This window comes from Miniopterus schreibersii (genome assembly GCF_964146895.1).
Source record: "Miniopterus schreibersii genome assembly, chromosome: 13".
In the NCBI taxonomy this organism is placed as follows: Eukaryota; Metazoa; Chordata; class Mammalia; order Chiroptera; family Miniopteridae; genus Miniopterus; species Miniopterus schreibersii.
In genome coordinates this window covers 34666677-34678765 of record NC_138113.1, presented here as the reverse complement: position 1 = coordinate 34678765, position 12089 = coordinate 34666677, and the positions used below count along the sequence as shown (strand labels likewise).

General features: G+C 38.5%; 1 protein-coding gene across 1 annotated transcript in view; it reads left to right on the top strand.

Moving 5' to 3' along the window:
- Positions 1-12089, top strand: part of VPS54 (VPS54 subunit of GARP complex) — a 134914-nt gene that overhangs the window by 21427 nt on the left and 101398 nt on the right. The window contains exon 3 of the mRNA XM_081157257.1: positions 554-640. The gene's annotated coding sequence lies outside the window, so the exon portion shown is untranslated. The remainder of the gene's footprint in view (positions 1-553; positions 641-12089) is intronic.

Genomic DNA, 12089 nt, shown 5'->3' with positions numbered 1-12089 from the left:
TCCTTTAGTAGCACACCAAATATTTATTTTTTATCAAAATGTATATACACTGAAAAGAATATAACTTTCTAAAAGTATATAAAGACATACTACTAAAGTAAAACTATCACAAAGTCTTAGAATTTTATAGGGGAAAAGACCCTTACTTAGCACTTACTGACCAGTCCTCAACCTCCTTAATTTTCCCGCCTCCATTCCACCACACTCAGTAACATCACTCCTAACAAGGAGTCTCACCTGGGAAAGACACGCAGTGTCATTTGAAAAGATACCTCTTGTCTTTCCCCACATCAAGGTTATTTGTTTTTAGAGACCATTCGGTGCTTATTGATGATAAAAGTAATACAGGCTAACCTCGTTTTATTGTGCTTCACTTTATTATGCTTCACAGATGTTGCATTTTTTTACAAATGGAAGGCAAGACCCTCCACCAGCAAAAAGATTACGACTGGCTTTACTGCGATGCTTGCTTTAACGGTGTCTGGAAGCAAACCCAGAATACCTCCGATTTTGCCTGTGGCGTGACTCATATACTTTCTGTTTTATCGACCAGACAGTGCTTCACTTTGAACTGGATGACATGAGAGAGCCGTCCACAGGGCCATGAACACAAAACTGAGTCCCCATCTGCAGACAACCGGTGAGTACCTGGACATTGTTTAGTGCCCTTTTAACTTTATAATTAAATTCCACATTTCCTCTGCTATTGACTGAAATATTTAGCATTCAATTTAACAGATTTTTTATTGGCTATTAGTGTTAAAGTATTTGCTTTATTATCAAAAGCCTAAAATGGTGTTAATCAATTAACAATTTTTACGATGAAGTATCTGGCTTTGATTTTTAAAATATTATTACACATATTCATGTAAAAACGTTACAAAATACAGCTGAACAAAAAAACAATTTTTTTGGTAAATCTTACCACCTAAAGAAAACAGCACTTTTTCATATGTACTTCTAGTCTTCATTTTCATCTTAAACAAGAATATAAAAATTTTCACTCAAATAGATTTGTTTCTGCAAAGGTGAACTTCTGAGAAACCAACGTCTTTTGTGCAGACAGCAGATTTTGCTTTGGGTGGGAGGAAGTGGCTCACATCCTGGCTAACAGGGACTCATTGTTACTCTATCAGAATTGGCATAAAGCCTTCTTCAGCCATGTGACAGAGAATCCAAGATTTGGGCCTGTCTTAGGAGAAAGTGGCTTAAAAGCAAATTTTACTCACACAGAGTAAATGCTAGGCATTTTCCATGTCTTCTAATTATTAAAACCCAGAAAAATGTGTGTTTGAATCTCAGCTGAACCTTACAAGCCAGGCAACCGTGGATAAATTATGAAGCCCTTCTCTGCCACAGTTTCCTCGCCTGTTAAAGTGTGACTATAATAGAACCAACATCACTGGGTCCTTGCAAAGAGTTACTACAATAGAGTCCTGAGCGCCTGGCCTGCAGTAAGGTTTCAACAAATGTGGACAGCAGTGTTGTTAAGGTCGTGAATTGTCATGAGAATTATATGAAATACTCCATTTGAAACTCCTGCCGCACTTAGGAATTATTACAATACTGAGTATTACAGCGTGGGTTTGTTCTCACCCACCCACCTTTTCACTTGGCAGTGCTCCCTGTTTTTTCCCCTCCAGTTCAATGCTATTCCATAGAACTTTCTGTGATCATAGAAATGGGCCATAATCTGTGCTCTTCAATATGGTAAACACTAGCCATATTGAGCTCTTAAAACGTGTCCAGTACAACTGAGGAATTTAACTCTTAGCTTTAATTTTGTTTAATTTTAATTAACATAGTCACAGCTAGTCCCTTGATTTCTGTCTGTTCTGACCCCCATATCATTACCCTGATTGCCTTTAGGTACAAAGCAAATCCGCCTGTAAACGTGTCCTCATTCACACGAAGTTTTGAACAACATTTTGTACATAGTACCTTCTTCATAAATGATAAAATACAATCCTACCATTAAAAAAGTAGAAACAAACTGGGTATATTTCCAGTGTCAAGCTTCTCTGCCAAGTCTGGCTTTCCACTTTGCAAACTTATTTGAGAAGAACTTAACCTTTTCAAAAGATTATTAAGGCACACTAGTTTAAAAGGCTGCTCTACTGATCTGGAATCCCTCACAATACACAGCAGGGTAATTCTTGCTCTGCTTTGAGTCTGTGTTTTGGGGTGAATTCTGACCCTCCCTGTAGACTCTTGCTCAGAGCCCCTTCTGAGCCTCAAGCTGATGGGCGTTCACCCACCACACTCGTATTGAGTCTGAGCTTCACCAGGCTCCCTGAGGGCAGCCACTGAGGGCAGCCCGTGGCTATGGGGTTGGGTCCAGGAAGTGAGCCCACACCCCCTTTTCCAGGCTCCAGGGTCCCTGCTCCTTTGTTATGAAGTCAATCTTAAATTCAAGTCCTAGATAGATCAACTGACACATCAAAGAAATGCTATAAAACCCAAGACAATTTTGCATTAGGTGAGACTAGCTCTTTCTTCTCTCCTGGGGAAAGGCTGCCACCTGCTGTAATACATTAGCATTGGGCTTTCCCAAGGTCAGGGAACAGCCACTTCCTCCATACAAAATTAATGTATGCACAACCCCACCTGCCTTCGACTGTGTGTCAGGAGTGTAAAGAGAAGGGCAAACCAGGAGGCGTTCCTTTCAATTCCTTAATGTAGGACAAAGAAACAGACTCAGTCATATAAATGGTGCCTAGAAGGCTCTGGCATCACTCTAACTCTGAATATACGAGCATCCTTTCTTTACCACTCAGCAGCGCTGATCATAAAACCTCTGCTAAGAGGCTTATTATATCCACGATCCTTCTAATTCTGTGAATCTTTATTCTTCGCAGCCTGGGCGAGTCTTTGGCAGATAAAAGGATGAGAGAATAAAAATTAATAGGTTTCAGGGCAGCATCCTTGTAACTTGCACTCTGATTGTCTTCAAAAATTCCCAAATCCTTCCCCTTTCTTCAGTCTCCACCCCCACCCTGCTGCCATTTACCACCTACCAGCTGTTGTGGTCTACTTCTACGCACACACAACCTTTAGTTGCCTTTGTTCACCTTTATCTTCCCGGCAAAATGTGCTTACCACTCCCATTCCCTTGCCCTAAATTATGCCTTTGTATCTGGGAACTTACCAAACTTAAAGAATTGCTTAGGGATTTCAATGTTGAGTGAACTCAAATATATAAACAAGCAGACATTTACAACTAAAAATCCAATATCCAAAATATTGGCAATATGAGAAAAATAGAGACAGGAATCCATAACTTTTAAGCAAAAATAGCTGGAAGAATGCCTGGTTTTAGCTTTGTAGAGTTCATGCTATTGACACAACTGATACAGATATAAAATGTCTGCATAACAGTTGCCAGCCTCTTCAGGAACCTGTGTTATTTCCCTCACTGTAAATGACTGGAGAGCTTACGATTACCACCTGACATCTCCGGCCTGCATTTACTGGCAGGAAGAAGCAGGCTTTGGAGGCAGGAAAGGGCAGAAATGTTTTTGTGTAAGAGAAGGCCTAGAAAAAGTTGCACAGTAGCCAAAGAAATGAACCCTTATAGTATCTGATGTTTCTACATATTTGTGTGGGTGTGTATGGTTTTTTAAAATAAGTTTTGAAGGCAACATTTTATTTATTGTAATATTATAACAATATTAAATGTTTAAAATTCACCTCCCTAGCTTTTTTAAATTTTATTTTTGCTTCTACAGTTTTTTTCAGCTGCATTCCTTTTGCATACAATTTTGTAATTTATATAGAATTTTAAATGTCTTGAACTATTTATTTGAATTTCTATATCAAAACTTACACAATTACTCTCCAATTATTAAAGATTTAGTTTCCAAATATTTCATTTTAGTTAATTCTAAAATATCTTTGTAGGAAATGCTATTTTCCTTCTTCTAAGTGAATTCACCATCCATTACAGTGAAGCGGCATGTATTAAATGCTCAGCAAATGTTTGTTGTATAAGTAAGTTATTGATAATAAATTATCAAGAATGAGGATACAGGGGTCAAATATTAAAACGATTCTGGTGTATACAAGCTTAGTGTTTCTTTTTTTCCCCTGCAAGGTAGTTTTATGTACTTGCAGCACAAACTTGAGGTCTCTTGATATAGATTACTACACATCTTTCAAAAGAATTTTACTTATTTGCAAAGTCACCAGGTGTTTAGCATATCATTTCTATCAATACATCTTGTTAATCTTGTTCATTAACAAATGGTTAAGGTTTGGTAACTGCTGAAATCAAAGGACATTAAGCGTCTGAATCAATATGGAGAATGTGGGTCACATTTTTAATTGTTTTCTAAAAACAATTGACTATAATTTAATGTTTCATTTCTTGAAGTCTCTATTCTAACTTGCAAGGCAGAACATGTAATGAGATCAGTTAACCTCCCAGATATGAATATCTTAGACACTTTGGAGTTATTGACTTTAACCCAAAGCGCTAAAGTGGGATGGAATTTGTTATAGGGTGAAGTATGGGCAAGAGAGGAAGGACAGAGGCCCTAGAACTTGGCTACTCAGACTGGAGTCCCCAGACCAGTTGCATCAGCACCAACTGGGAAGTTAGAAATGCAGATGTTAGAAATGCAGAAGCCCAGATCTACTGAATCTAAATCTGTATTTTTAACAAGAGCTCCAGATTGTTCCTATGTGCTTTAAGTTGGAGAAGCAGTGTTCTTGACAGTGAAAATTGCTGTTGCCAGTTATCTATGGGCTTTCACAGAAAAGAGAGTCCATGGTGAATACTAAGAACATAAATCTAAAGATAGCAAAGAGCCCTCCATAATTTTAATTTGGGTGGATCTTTTGAAAACATTTTTGATAGTATAAGCTGCCTTTTAAAGAAATCAAATATTTTATGGAGAGCTTTAAGTATAAGTATATTTAGTGTCTAACAGCAACTCAGACTTTTTCAAGTACAGATTTTATTTCAATCATCCTAGCAGATAACAGATTATCTGATTTCTAAAATCCTCTAGAGATAATTTTTCAACACTTATTGCTAAAATTCCTGTTGTCACCAATTAAAATAACTTGCTTCTCTATGAGATTTAAGTTCCTTGAAAGCAAGGAACTTGGTTCACTTATATCAGAGATTGTCATAGCCCTTTGATCCACTTGCATCAGAATCATCTATCCTTGAGTGGCTGTTTTTTAAAGGTGCATTAATTCAGTCCTCTGAATTAGAATCTCTGGGTTTGGGGCTTAAGAATCTGCATTTTAAATAGGCTGACCAGTTGATTCTAATGTACAACAGAGTTTGAGGACCATCATTTTTGGGTTTTAGCAGAAAGCTAAACACCTGAGCAATGGTTCTTAAACTTGGGTGGACAATGGAATCACCTGGAACACTTTAAAGAAACACTGATGGCTGGGTCCCACTCCCAAAGATTTTTATTTAATTGGTCTGGGGTAAATAACCTGGGCATTGAGAACCACTGAATAAGGTGCTTTAGTAAATATTTATTTCATTGTACTTGTCATCCACTTTGTGTGGAAAAAGAAGTAGCCAGAGGTTAGAATATACATAGCATCATGAGCAGTGGCAAAGGGCTTAGCCAACTGGTCAGGGCCTGGAAGAAGAAAGGTGGGAAGATCAGGGATGAGGAGATCTGAGGTGGGATGGCCATATGGGAGTGGAGATTGCGTGTCAACACCAACTAGAGATCATCTACCACAGAAGAGACATTAAACAACCAACAGACAAAATGACTGAGCTGATTGACTTCAGTCAGCCTCCACCATCAGCTTCCAGTGCTAATATAATAGACATATAAACAGCCATGGTGGCAGGGTGGAGGCCATGCAAGGACCCAGAAGTACCACAGCCCCACTTCTCTCTTTGTCCAGTCTTGCCCATTCTCTCTCCCTTCTGTATGTATTGATCCCAAGAGCACCTCCTGATAAAATTCCTGCATGATAATCTCCTTCTCAGGGTCTACTTCCCAAGGAACCCAACTTGCAACAACTGACAATGCCAAGTGCTGATGATGGTGTGGAACAATTGTAATGCTCAAACACTGTTTGTGGGAGTGTAACTTGGTACAGATATTTTAGAAAAGAGAGAGAATGAACTAAAACTAAACATAATCATACCCTACCATCCAGTGAGGCTACTCCTAGGTATATACACAAGAGAAATACAGACATATGTGCAGCAAAGATGCACAAGAATAATCATAACAGCACTATTTACAATAGCTAAAAGTTGGAAACACCCCAAGTATTCATCAATAGAATAGTTAAAAACCTAAGGAATTTTCATACAATGAAATGCTCTATGAAACCAAACAAGCTACTGTTTCACATGACATGGATAAATCTGACGAGCATAACATTGGGTGAAGTAAGCCAGACACCAAACAATATGCTGCCATTTATATATGTAAAGTTTGTAATGTAATTCTATGTATGTAAAGTTCAAGAACTGGCAAAACTCATTGAAGTTGATAGTGGTTAACTTTTGGGGGTAGGGTAGTGATGGGGTTCAGGATACTTACCCCAAAATATGGCACCTTGGCATATTTAATATTTTAAGCTGAAGGTGTTTGAGAAAATGTAGAGCAGGAAGATCACTCTGACTTTCCCCACCTCAACCACTCCACCCTTCTGCTTGGAAACAGGTTATAAAACACTCCTGCCCTCCCTATACCCAGAGGAAAGGGCCATTCTTATCCTGGAAGATAAAGGGATGCCAAGAAACAGGCTTGCCAAGTTTCTCCCTGCTTACTACAATTACTTCATACTCCTCAACCTCTCCCATTTCTTGACTGCTCACTCTTCATCAAACGCAGCATAAATACTCAGGCAGGTTTCTTTGGGTCTTCACTTCCTTATGAAGTATATAAATTTGTATTCCTGATAATCTGTCTTTATCAGTTTAACTTTCAGATCAAGCCAGGGACCCTGAGAGGGTTGATAAAAATGTTTTCCTCCCCTTCAGTGGTAACCGATAAAGGACAAAAAGGGGCTCTTTGAATATTGGTAATGTCCTAGCCTTGATATAAGCTGCAGTTACAGGAGTGTTTTTATTTTGTGAAAATTAATTAAGCTATAAATTTTAATGTGTATATATTACACATCAATAAGTAGTCCTTATTTGTTAGAGAAACATACCAATATATTCATTATACTATGATCCCTGAGTTTTTCTTTTTTTTAGAAAACTTCTAAAACTATGATTAGGTATGGAATAGATGAAACAAAAATATAGGATGTTAGTAATTATAAGCTGCATGGTAGATACATGAAAGTTCATTATTCTATCCTTACTTTTGTGTATTTGAATACTTTTAGAATAAAAAGATTTAAAAATCATGGGTGAAATTTTAATCTTAGGGTAGAGAAGGACATAAAACCCAAAAGACATAAATGAAAAAATGATTATGGCTTCACCAGCCATTCCAGCCCCCTTCCTTCCTGCCTTCCATTGTAAAAGCTCTAAAGTAAAAATGCTGGCTTTGCTAGTCCCCTGGCACTGAGCCTGTCTATGTGACCAAATGCTGGTTACTGAGGGTAGGCAGAAATCATACATTAGCTGCGTACATAAGCAATACAAACCAAAATAGCAATGAGATGTCATCTGTTTTTCACCTAGTAGATTGATAAAGACCTAAAAGTTGGTTAATACTGAGTGTTGCTGACTGAGGACACAGTTGTTCTCCTACACTATTGGTAGAAATAAAAATTCATATAAAAAATTTTGGAAGGGTAATTTGGAAATATCTATCAAAATTCTCCTGAAAGCAAATGCAACATTTGAGTGGTGAGAGTGGGGATAGAAAGGAGGCAAAGGGTTTAAGAGACTAGAGTAGGTGCTCGGGAGAATGATGGGGGTAAGTTCCGAGAAATGTGTCATCTTTAGGCTAACATCACAAACTGCACTTACACAAACCTAGATGGTGTAGCCTCCCCCGCACTTGGCTATATGATGTAGCCTATTGCTCCTAACCTACAAGCCTGTACAGCACGTCACTGTACAAAAACAACACAAGATTAAAACCAAGCGCAAGAGAAAATGATGCAATCAAGAGATAGTAAACACAAGATATATGAGGCTGCTACTGAGGTAACACGACATACTGCTTTACAGTGAACTTTTTTTTTTCATAAGTAGAAAGAGCATATTCTAAAAAAAAAGAACACACTCGGCCGGGCGTGGCTCAGCGGTTGAGCATCGACCTGGGATCCAGGCGATCAGGGTTCGATTCCCGGTCAGGGCACATGCCCGGTTGTGGGCTTGATCAATGGCTTTCTCATCATTGATGTTTCTGTCTCTCTCTCTCCCTCTCCTTTCCTCGCTCTGAAATCAATAAAGATATATTTTAAAAAAAAGAAAAAAGAATTAAGCTATTCATTAGGCTTTAAAAAAAACAACAATAAAAGTATAGTATAGTAAATACATAAACCAGTAACAGTTGTTTATTATCAAGTATTATGTACTGTCCATAATTGTATGTGCTGTACTTTTATATGACTGGCAACACAGTAGGTTTGTTTACACTGGCATTACCACAAATGTGCAAGTAATGCATTGCGCCATGACATTACGACAGCTACAATGTCACTAGGTGATAGGAATTTTTCAGCTCTTTTATAATCCTATGGGACTACCACAGTACATGCTGTCCCTTGTTGATCGAAATGTTGGTATGTAGAGCACGACTATAATTACATGGCTGACTAAATGTGGAGAAATAGATCCAAAATTATTAGAGAACCAATATGTTGTTATGCAGCATATGGCTGTAATGATATGACTGATTAAATGTGGAGGAAAAGGTCCAAAGTTATTAGGGACATTAATAGAAATAGGAAGTAACTTTTTTTTTTTACAAATAATGGGGAAGTAGCTGTGAACACACCAGCTATCATCATCATCAGAACAGATTTGACATGTTGACCACTTTGTTCACCATGCTAATTCGCTTCCAACCTTATCAGAATGGCTATTATTGTGTTTTTCCAGAAGAATCTTCAGTGTTAGCTCTCAAGTTCTTGGGTTCTAATCACCTGAGATTTGATTTTGTTGAGTTTGTCATTAAATGCTAATACGTATGATTACCCAGTTAAAACTGTATCTTGTTTTATCCTTTTTCTCAATGCCCCACCTTTGCCATCGTGAATAGTACCCCTTTAAAAATGCTTCATGAAATCGTACTTACTTCTCTGGTATTTCTATTAATATTAAGCTTTATTTTAAATTCTCTTGTTCCTGTATTGTTCAACCAGATTACAAGGAGGAATAGATCAATTTTCATGTGCCCTCTGTAATTGCAACTTTCAGTACCTCAATCATGTCCCTTTATAGTCTTTTCTTTTTTGCAGGCTCAATAATCACTTTGAGTCAGTGGCTACAGTGAAACTTGAGACCTGACCATGGAGGATCCTGCAATTTAGCAGAAAACAGGGCACGCACCAGGAGCTTCTGCTCCAGCTGCACATTGAGGATTCTGGCTTTTTTTTTTTTAAATGCCCTTACATTTCTAGTTAGTTCAGTTGCTCTAACAACTGTTAGACAACTTAAACAAGTGTGCAAAGTTGGTTTTTAAGGAATATTATGGTTACCCCCAACTCTTAGGTAGCTCACTGTAGTCTTATGATATATCACTGCTTAATCACAATTTGTGGGACATGGCATGTGCATGATTAGAATTTCGAGTTGCTTCATTTCTGGAAATGGTGCTATTATTAAGAGGAGGACACATGATGCTAGCTGATGTTTTGAACACACCCGATAATATTTTATTATCATTCATCTCTTTCTACAAAAAGGAAATCCTCTCTCTCTCTCTCTCTCTCTCTCTCTCTCTCTCTCTCGTGTGTGTGTGTGTGTGTGTGTGTGTGTGTGTGTGTGTAATTGGGGGGTACCAATTAATATCAGTTAATTGGGTTCTGGTTAATTTGAGGTTTTACTGTGTGTGTGTGTGTGTGTGTGTGTGTGTGTGTAATTGGGGGGTGCCAATTAATATCAGTTAATTGGGTTCTGGTTAATTTGAGGTTTTACTGTTAGCAGACAAGTTACCTCGGCTCTAGAAACACCCAGAATAAATTTCCTTACTTTTCTTCTTGTCTTTTTAAATAAAACATATTTTTCATAAAGTGATATTTTCAAACTATTAGTGAAACCACATTGTTAAAAGTTATTAAAAGCTCCTTCTATACTTCAGTTTGCCAAGTGGATAGCTGGTGGTTCTGAATGCATAAGATCCTTTGAGTATCAAGAGAGAAAGAACATGACTATGAAGGGATCTGAGAAGGATATGGGATACAAGGGCAGATTTAATAATGATTTGCACAGCTCTAAGCCCTAGATAGGGACGGAAATGGTGGCATACCAAAAAGGCACCACTACCATCACTAATTCATCCAGCAGTTATTTTTAAGGCCACCATGTGCAAGTCACTGTACTAGGGGCCACAGAGGACAAGCCATGGTGAAGTAGCTTAATATGGAAACAAAAAGTTCACTAATATCTTGAACAGGAGCTAGTATGTCAAAAATGCCACACTCATGGTTCAGGAAATAAATTATATGAACATTTAGGGGCAGTGGAAATGTCACTTCTGGCTAAATGATAAGGGAAAGTGTTGTAAAAGAGATAACACCTGAGCTTACCCTTGAAGAAGGGATAGGATTTTAGTAGGCAGCGCTGGCAGGACCTAGCGTAAACAAAGAGGCAGGAAAACCCAAGTCTGTTCAGGGACTGTGAGGAAAGGTGCCTGAATGTGAATAATGACAGAAAGTCTTAGAAAGGCAGGTAGGATCCATCTAGGGAAAACTTTTGCAAGCTAGAGTTTGAACTTTATTCCAAATAAATAAACATTTTTGACCAAGGCAGTGACCAAGAGCTCAGACTTTGGCATTAGGTAGATTCAAGCTCAAATCCTGATTCCACTTACTGTGTGTGATCTTGAGCAGGTCACTTACTTCTACAAGTGGCAGATAAATAATCCCTATCTCACAGGGCTGTTATCAGGATTAAATGCAACTGGGATATGAAGCACTCAGTCATTCAGAAAACATTTATTGACCCTCCACCATGTATGTCCCAGACACAGAGCTTTGTACTGGTGATACAGAGATAAAGGCTGAAAGAAGGCATGAGGCAATGGGAAAGACAGATTAGTAAACAGAAAATTACAATACAGTGTAAGTGAGTGGAGAGTCAGAGGAGCTGAGTAACTCAGATCAGGAAAGGGGATGGGAAAGCAAGCTTACCAGAGAAGACAGGCCCTGAGCCACCTGAGAGGAGCCTCTAAAAGTGAGTAGAAATAGAACTTATTTTCCAAGTTCTGATTATTTTTATTAACCTTCTTGTTACACTGTAGTTTCTAACAGAAACAAGCATTTAAAACTCTAAATAGATTTTTGTTATTTATGTTGTTGTTTGGTAGGCCGATTGTTTTTGACTTATTTCAAATCCAGAGACACAGAGATGGTGTGGGGGAGAGTGCCCTGTTTCTCTGCCGATTCCATTTGCAATCACAGTAGCAGTGGAAGAAGTAAGCAGACCAGATCATTGAGCCGTGTGTGGTAAAATGAAAGGCATTAAAGGGAAGCTGTCCTAATATGAAGCAGCGAATCTGGGTTTTCATCTGCAGGAGACTGGATATTCACTGGGTTTTCAGCCCACACTTATTTCCTCTTCTGAAATGGAGCCCCGGTTTTTTGTTTTGTTTTTCTAGAAAACCACATCTTTCCTCATTCTTATTTTATGTGTTCTGGTGAAGGTGACTCTATTGGATTCTGGTTTCAGGGTTGGTTGTGATTCAGGCTTGGGTAATTAGAGCCTCACACTGGCCTCAGATACTGGGATGGGCGCATCACCCACTCAGAAACCAGAGAGAGACAATCTGGGCTGTCTGTTGAGCCTGTGAGTACACTTTGGTTTGAATACAGGAAGTTGTAGACTAAGAGCTGCTGGTAGCCACTTTCCTACCACTTCCCACCACTTGAAGCCTAAGATTGAAGGCAGCCAGAATGGAGGAGAGCAGGGAGCCTAACAGTAGAATATGAAGTCCATGAGGGCAAGAAGCTTGGCTTTATTTTTAAAT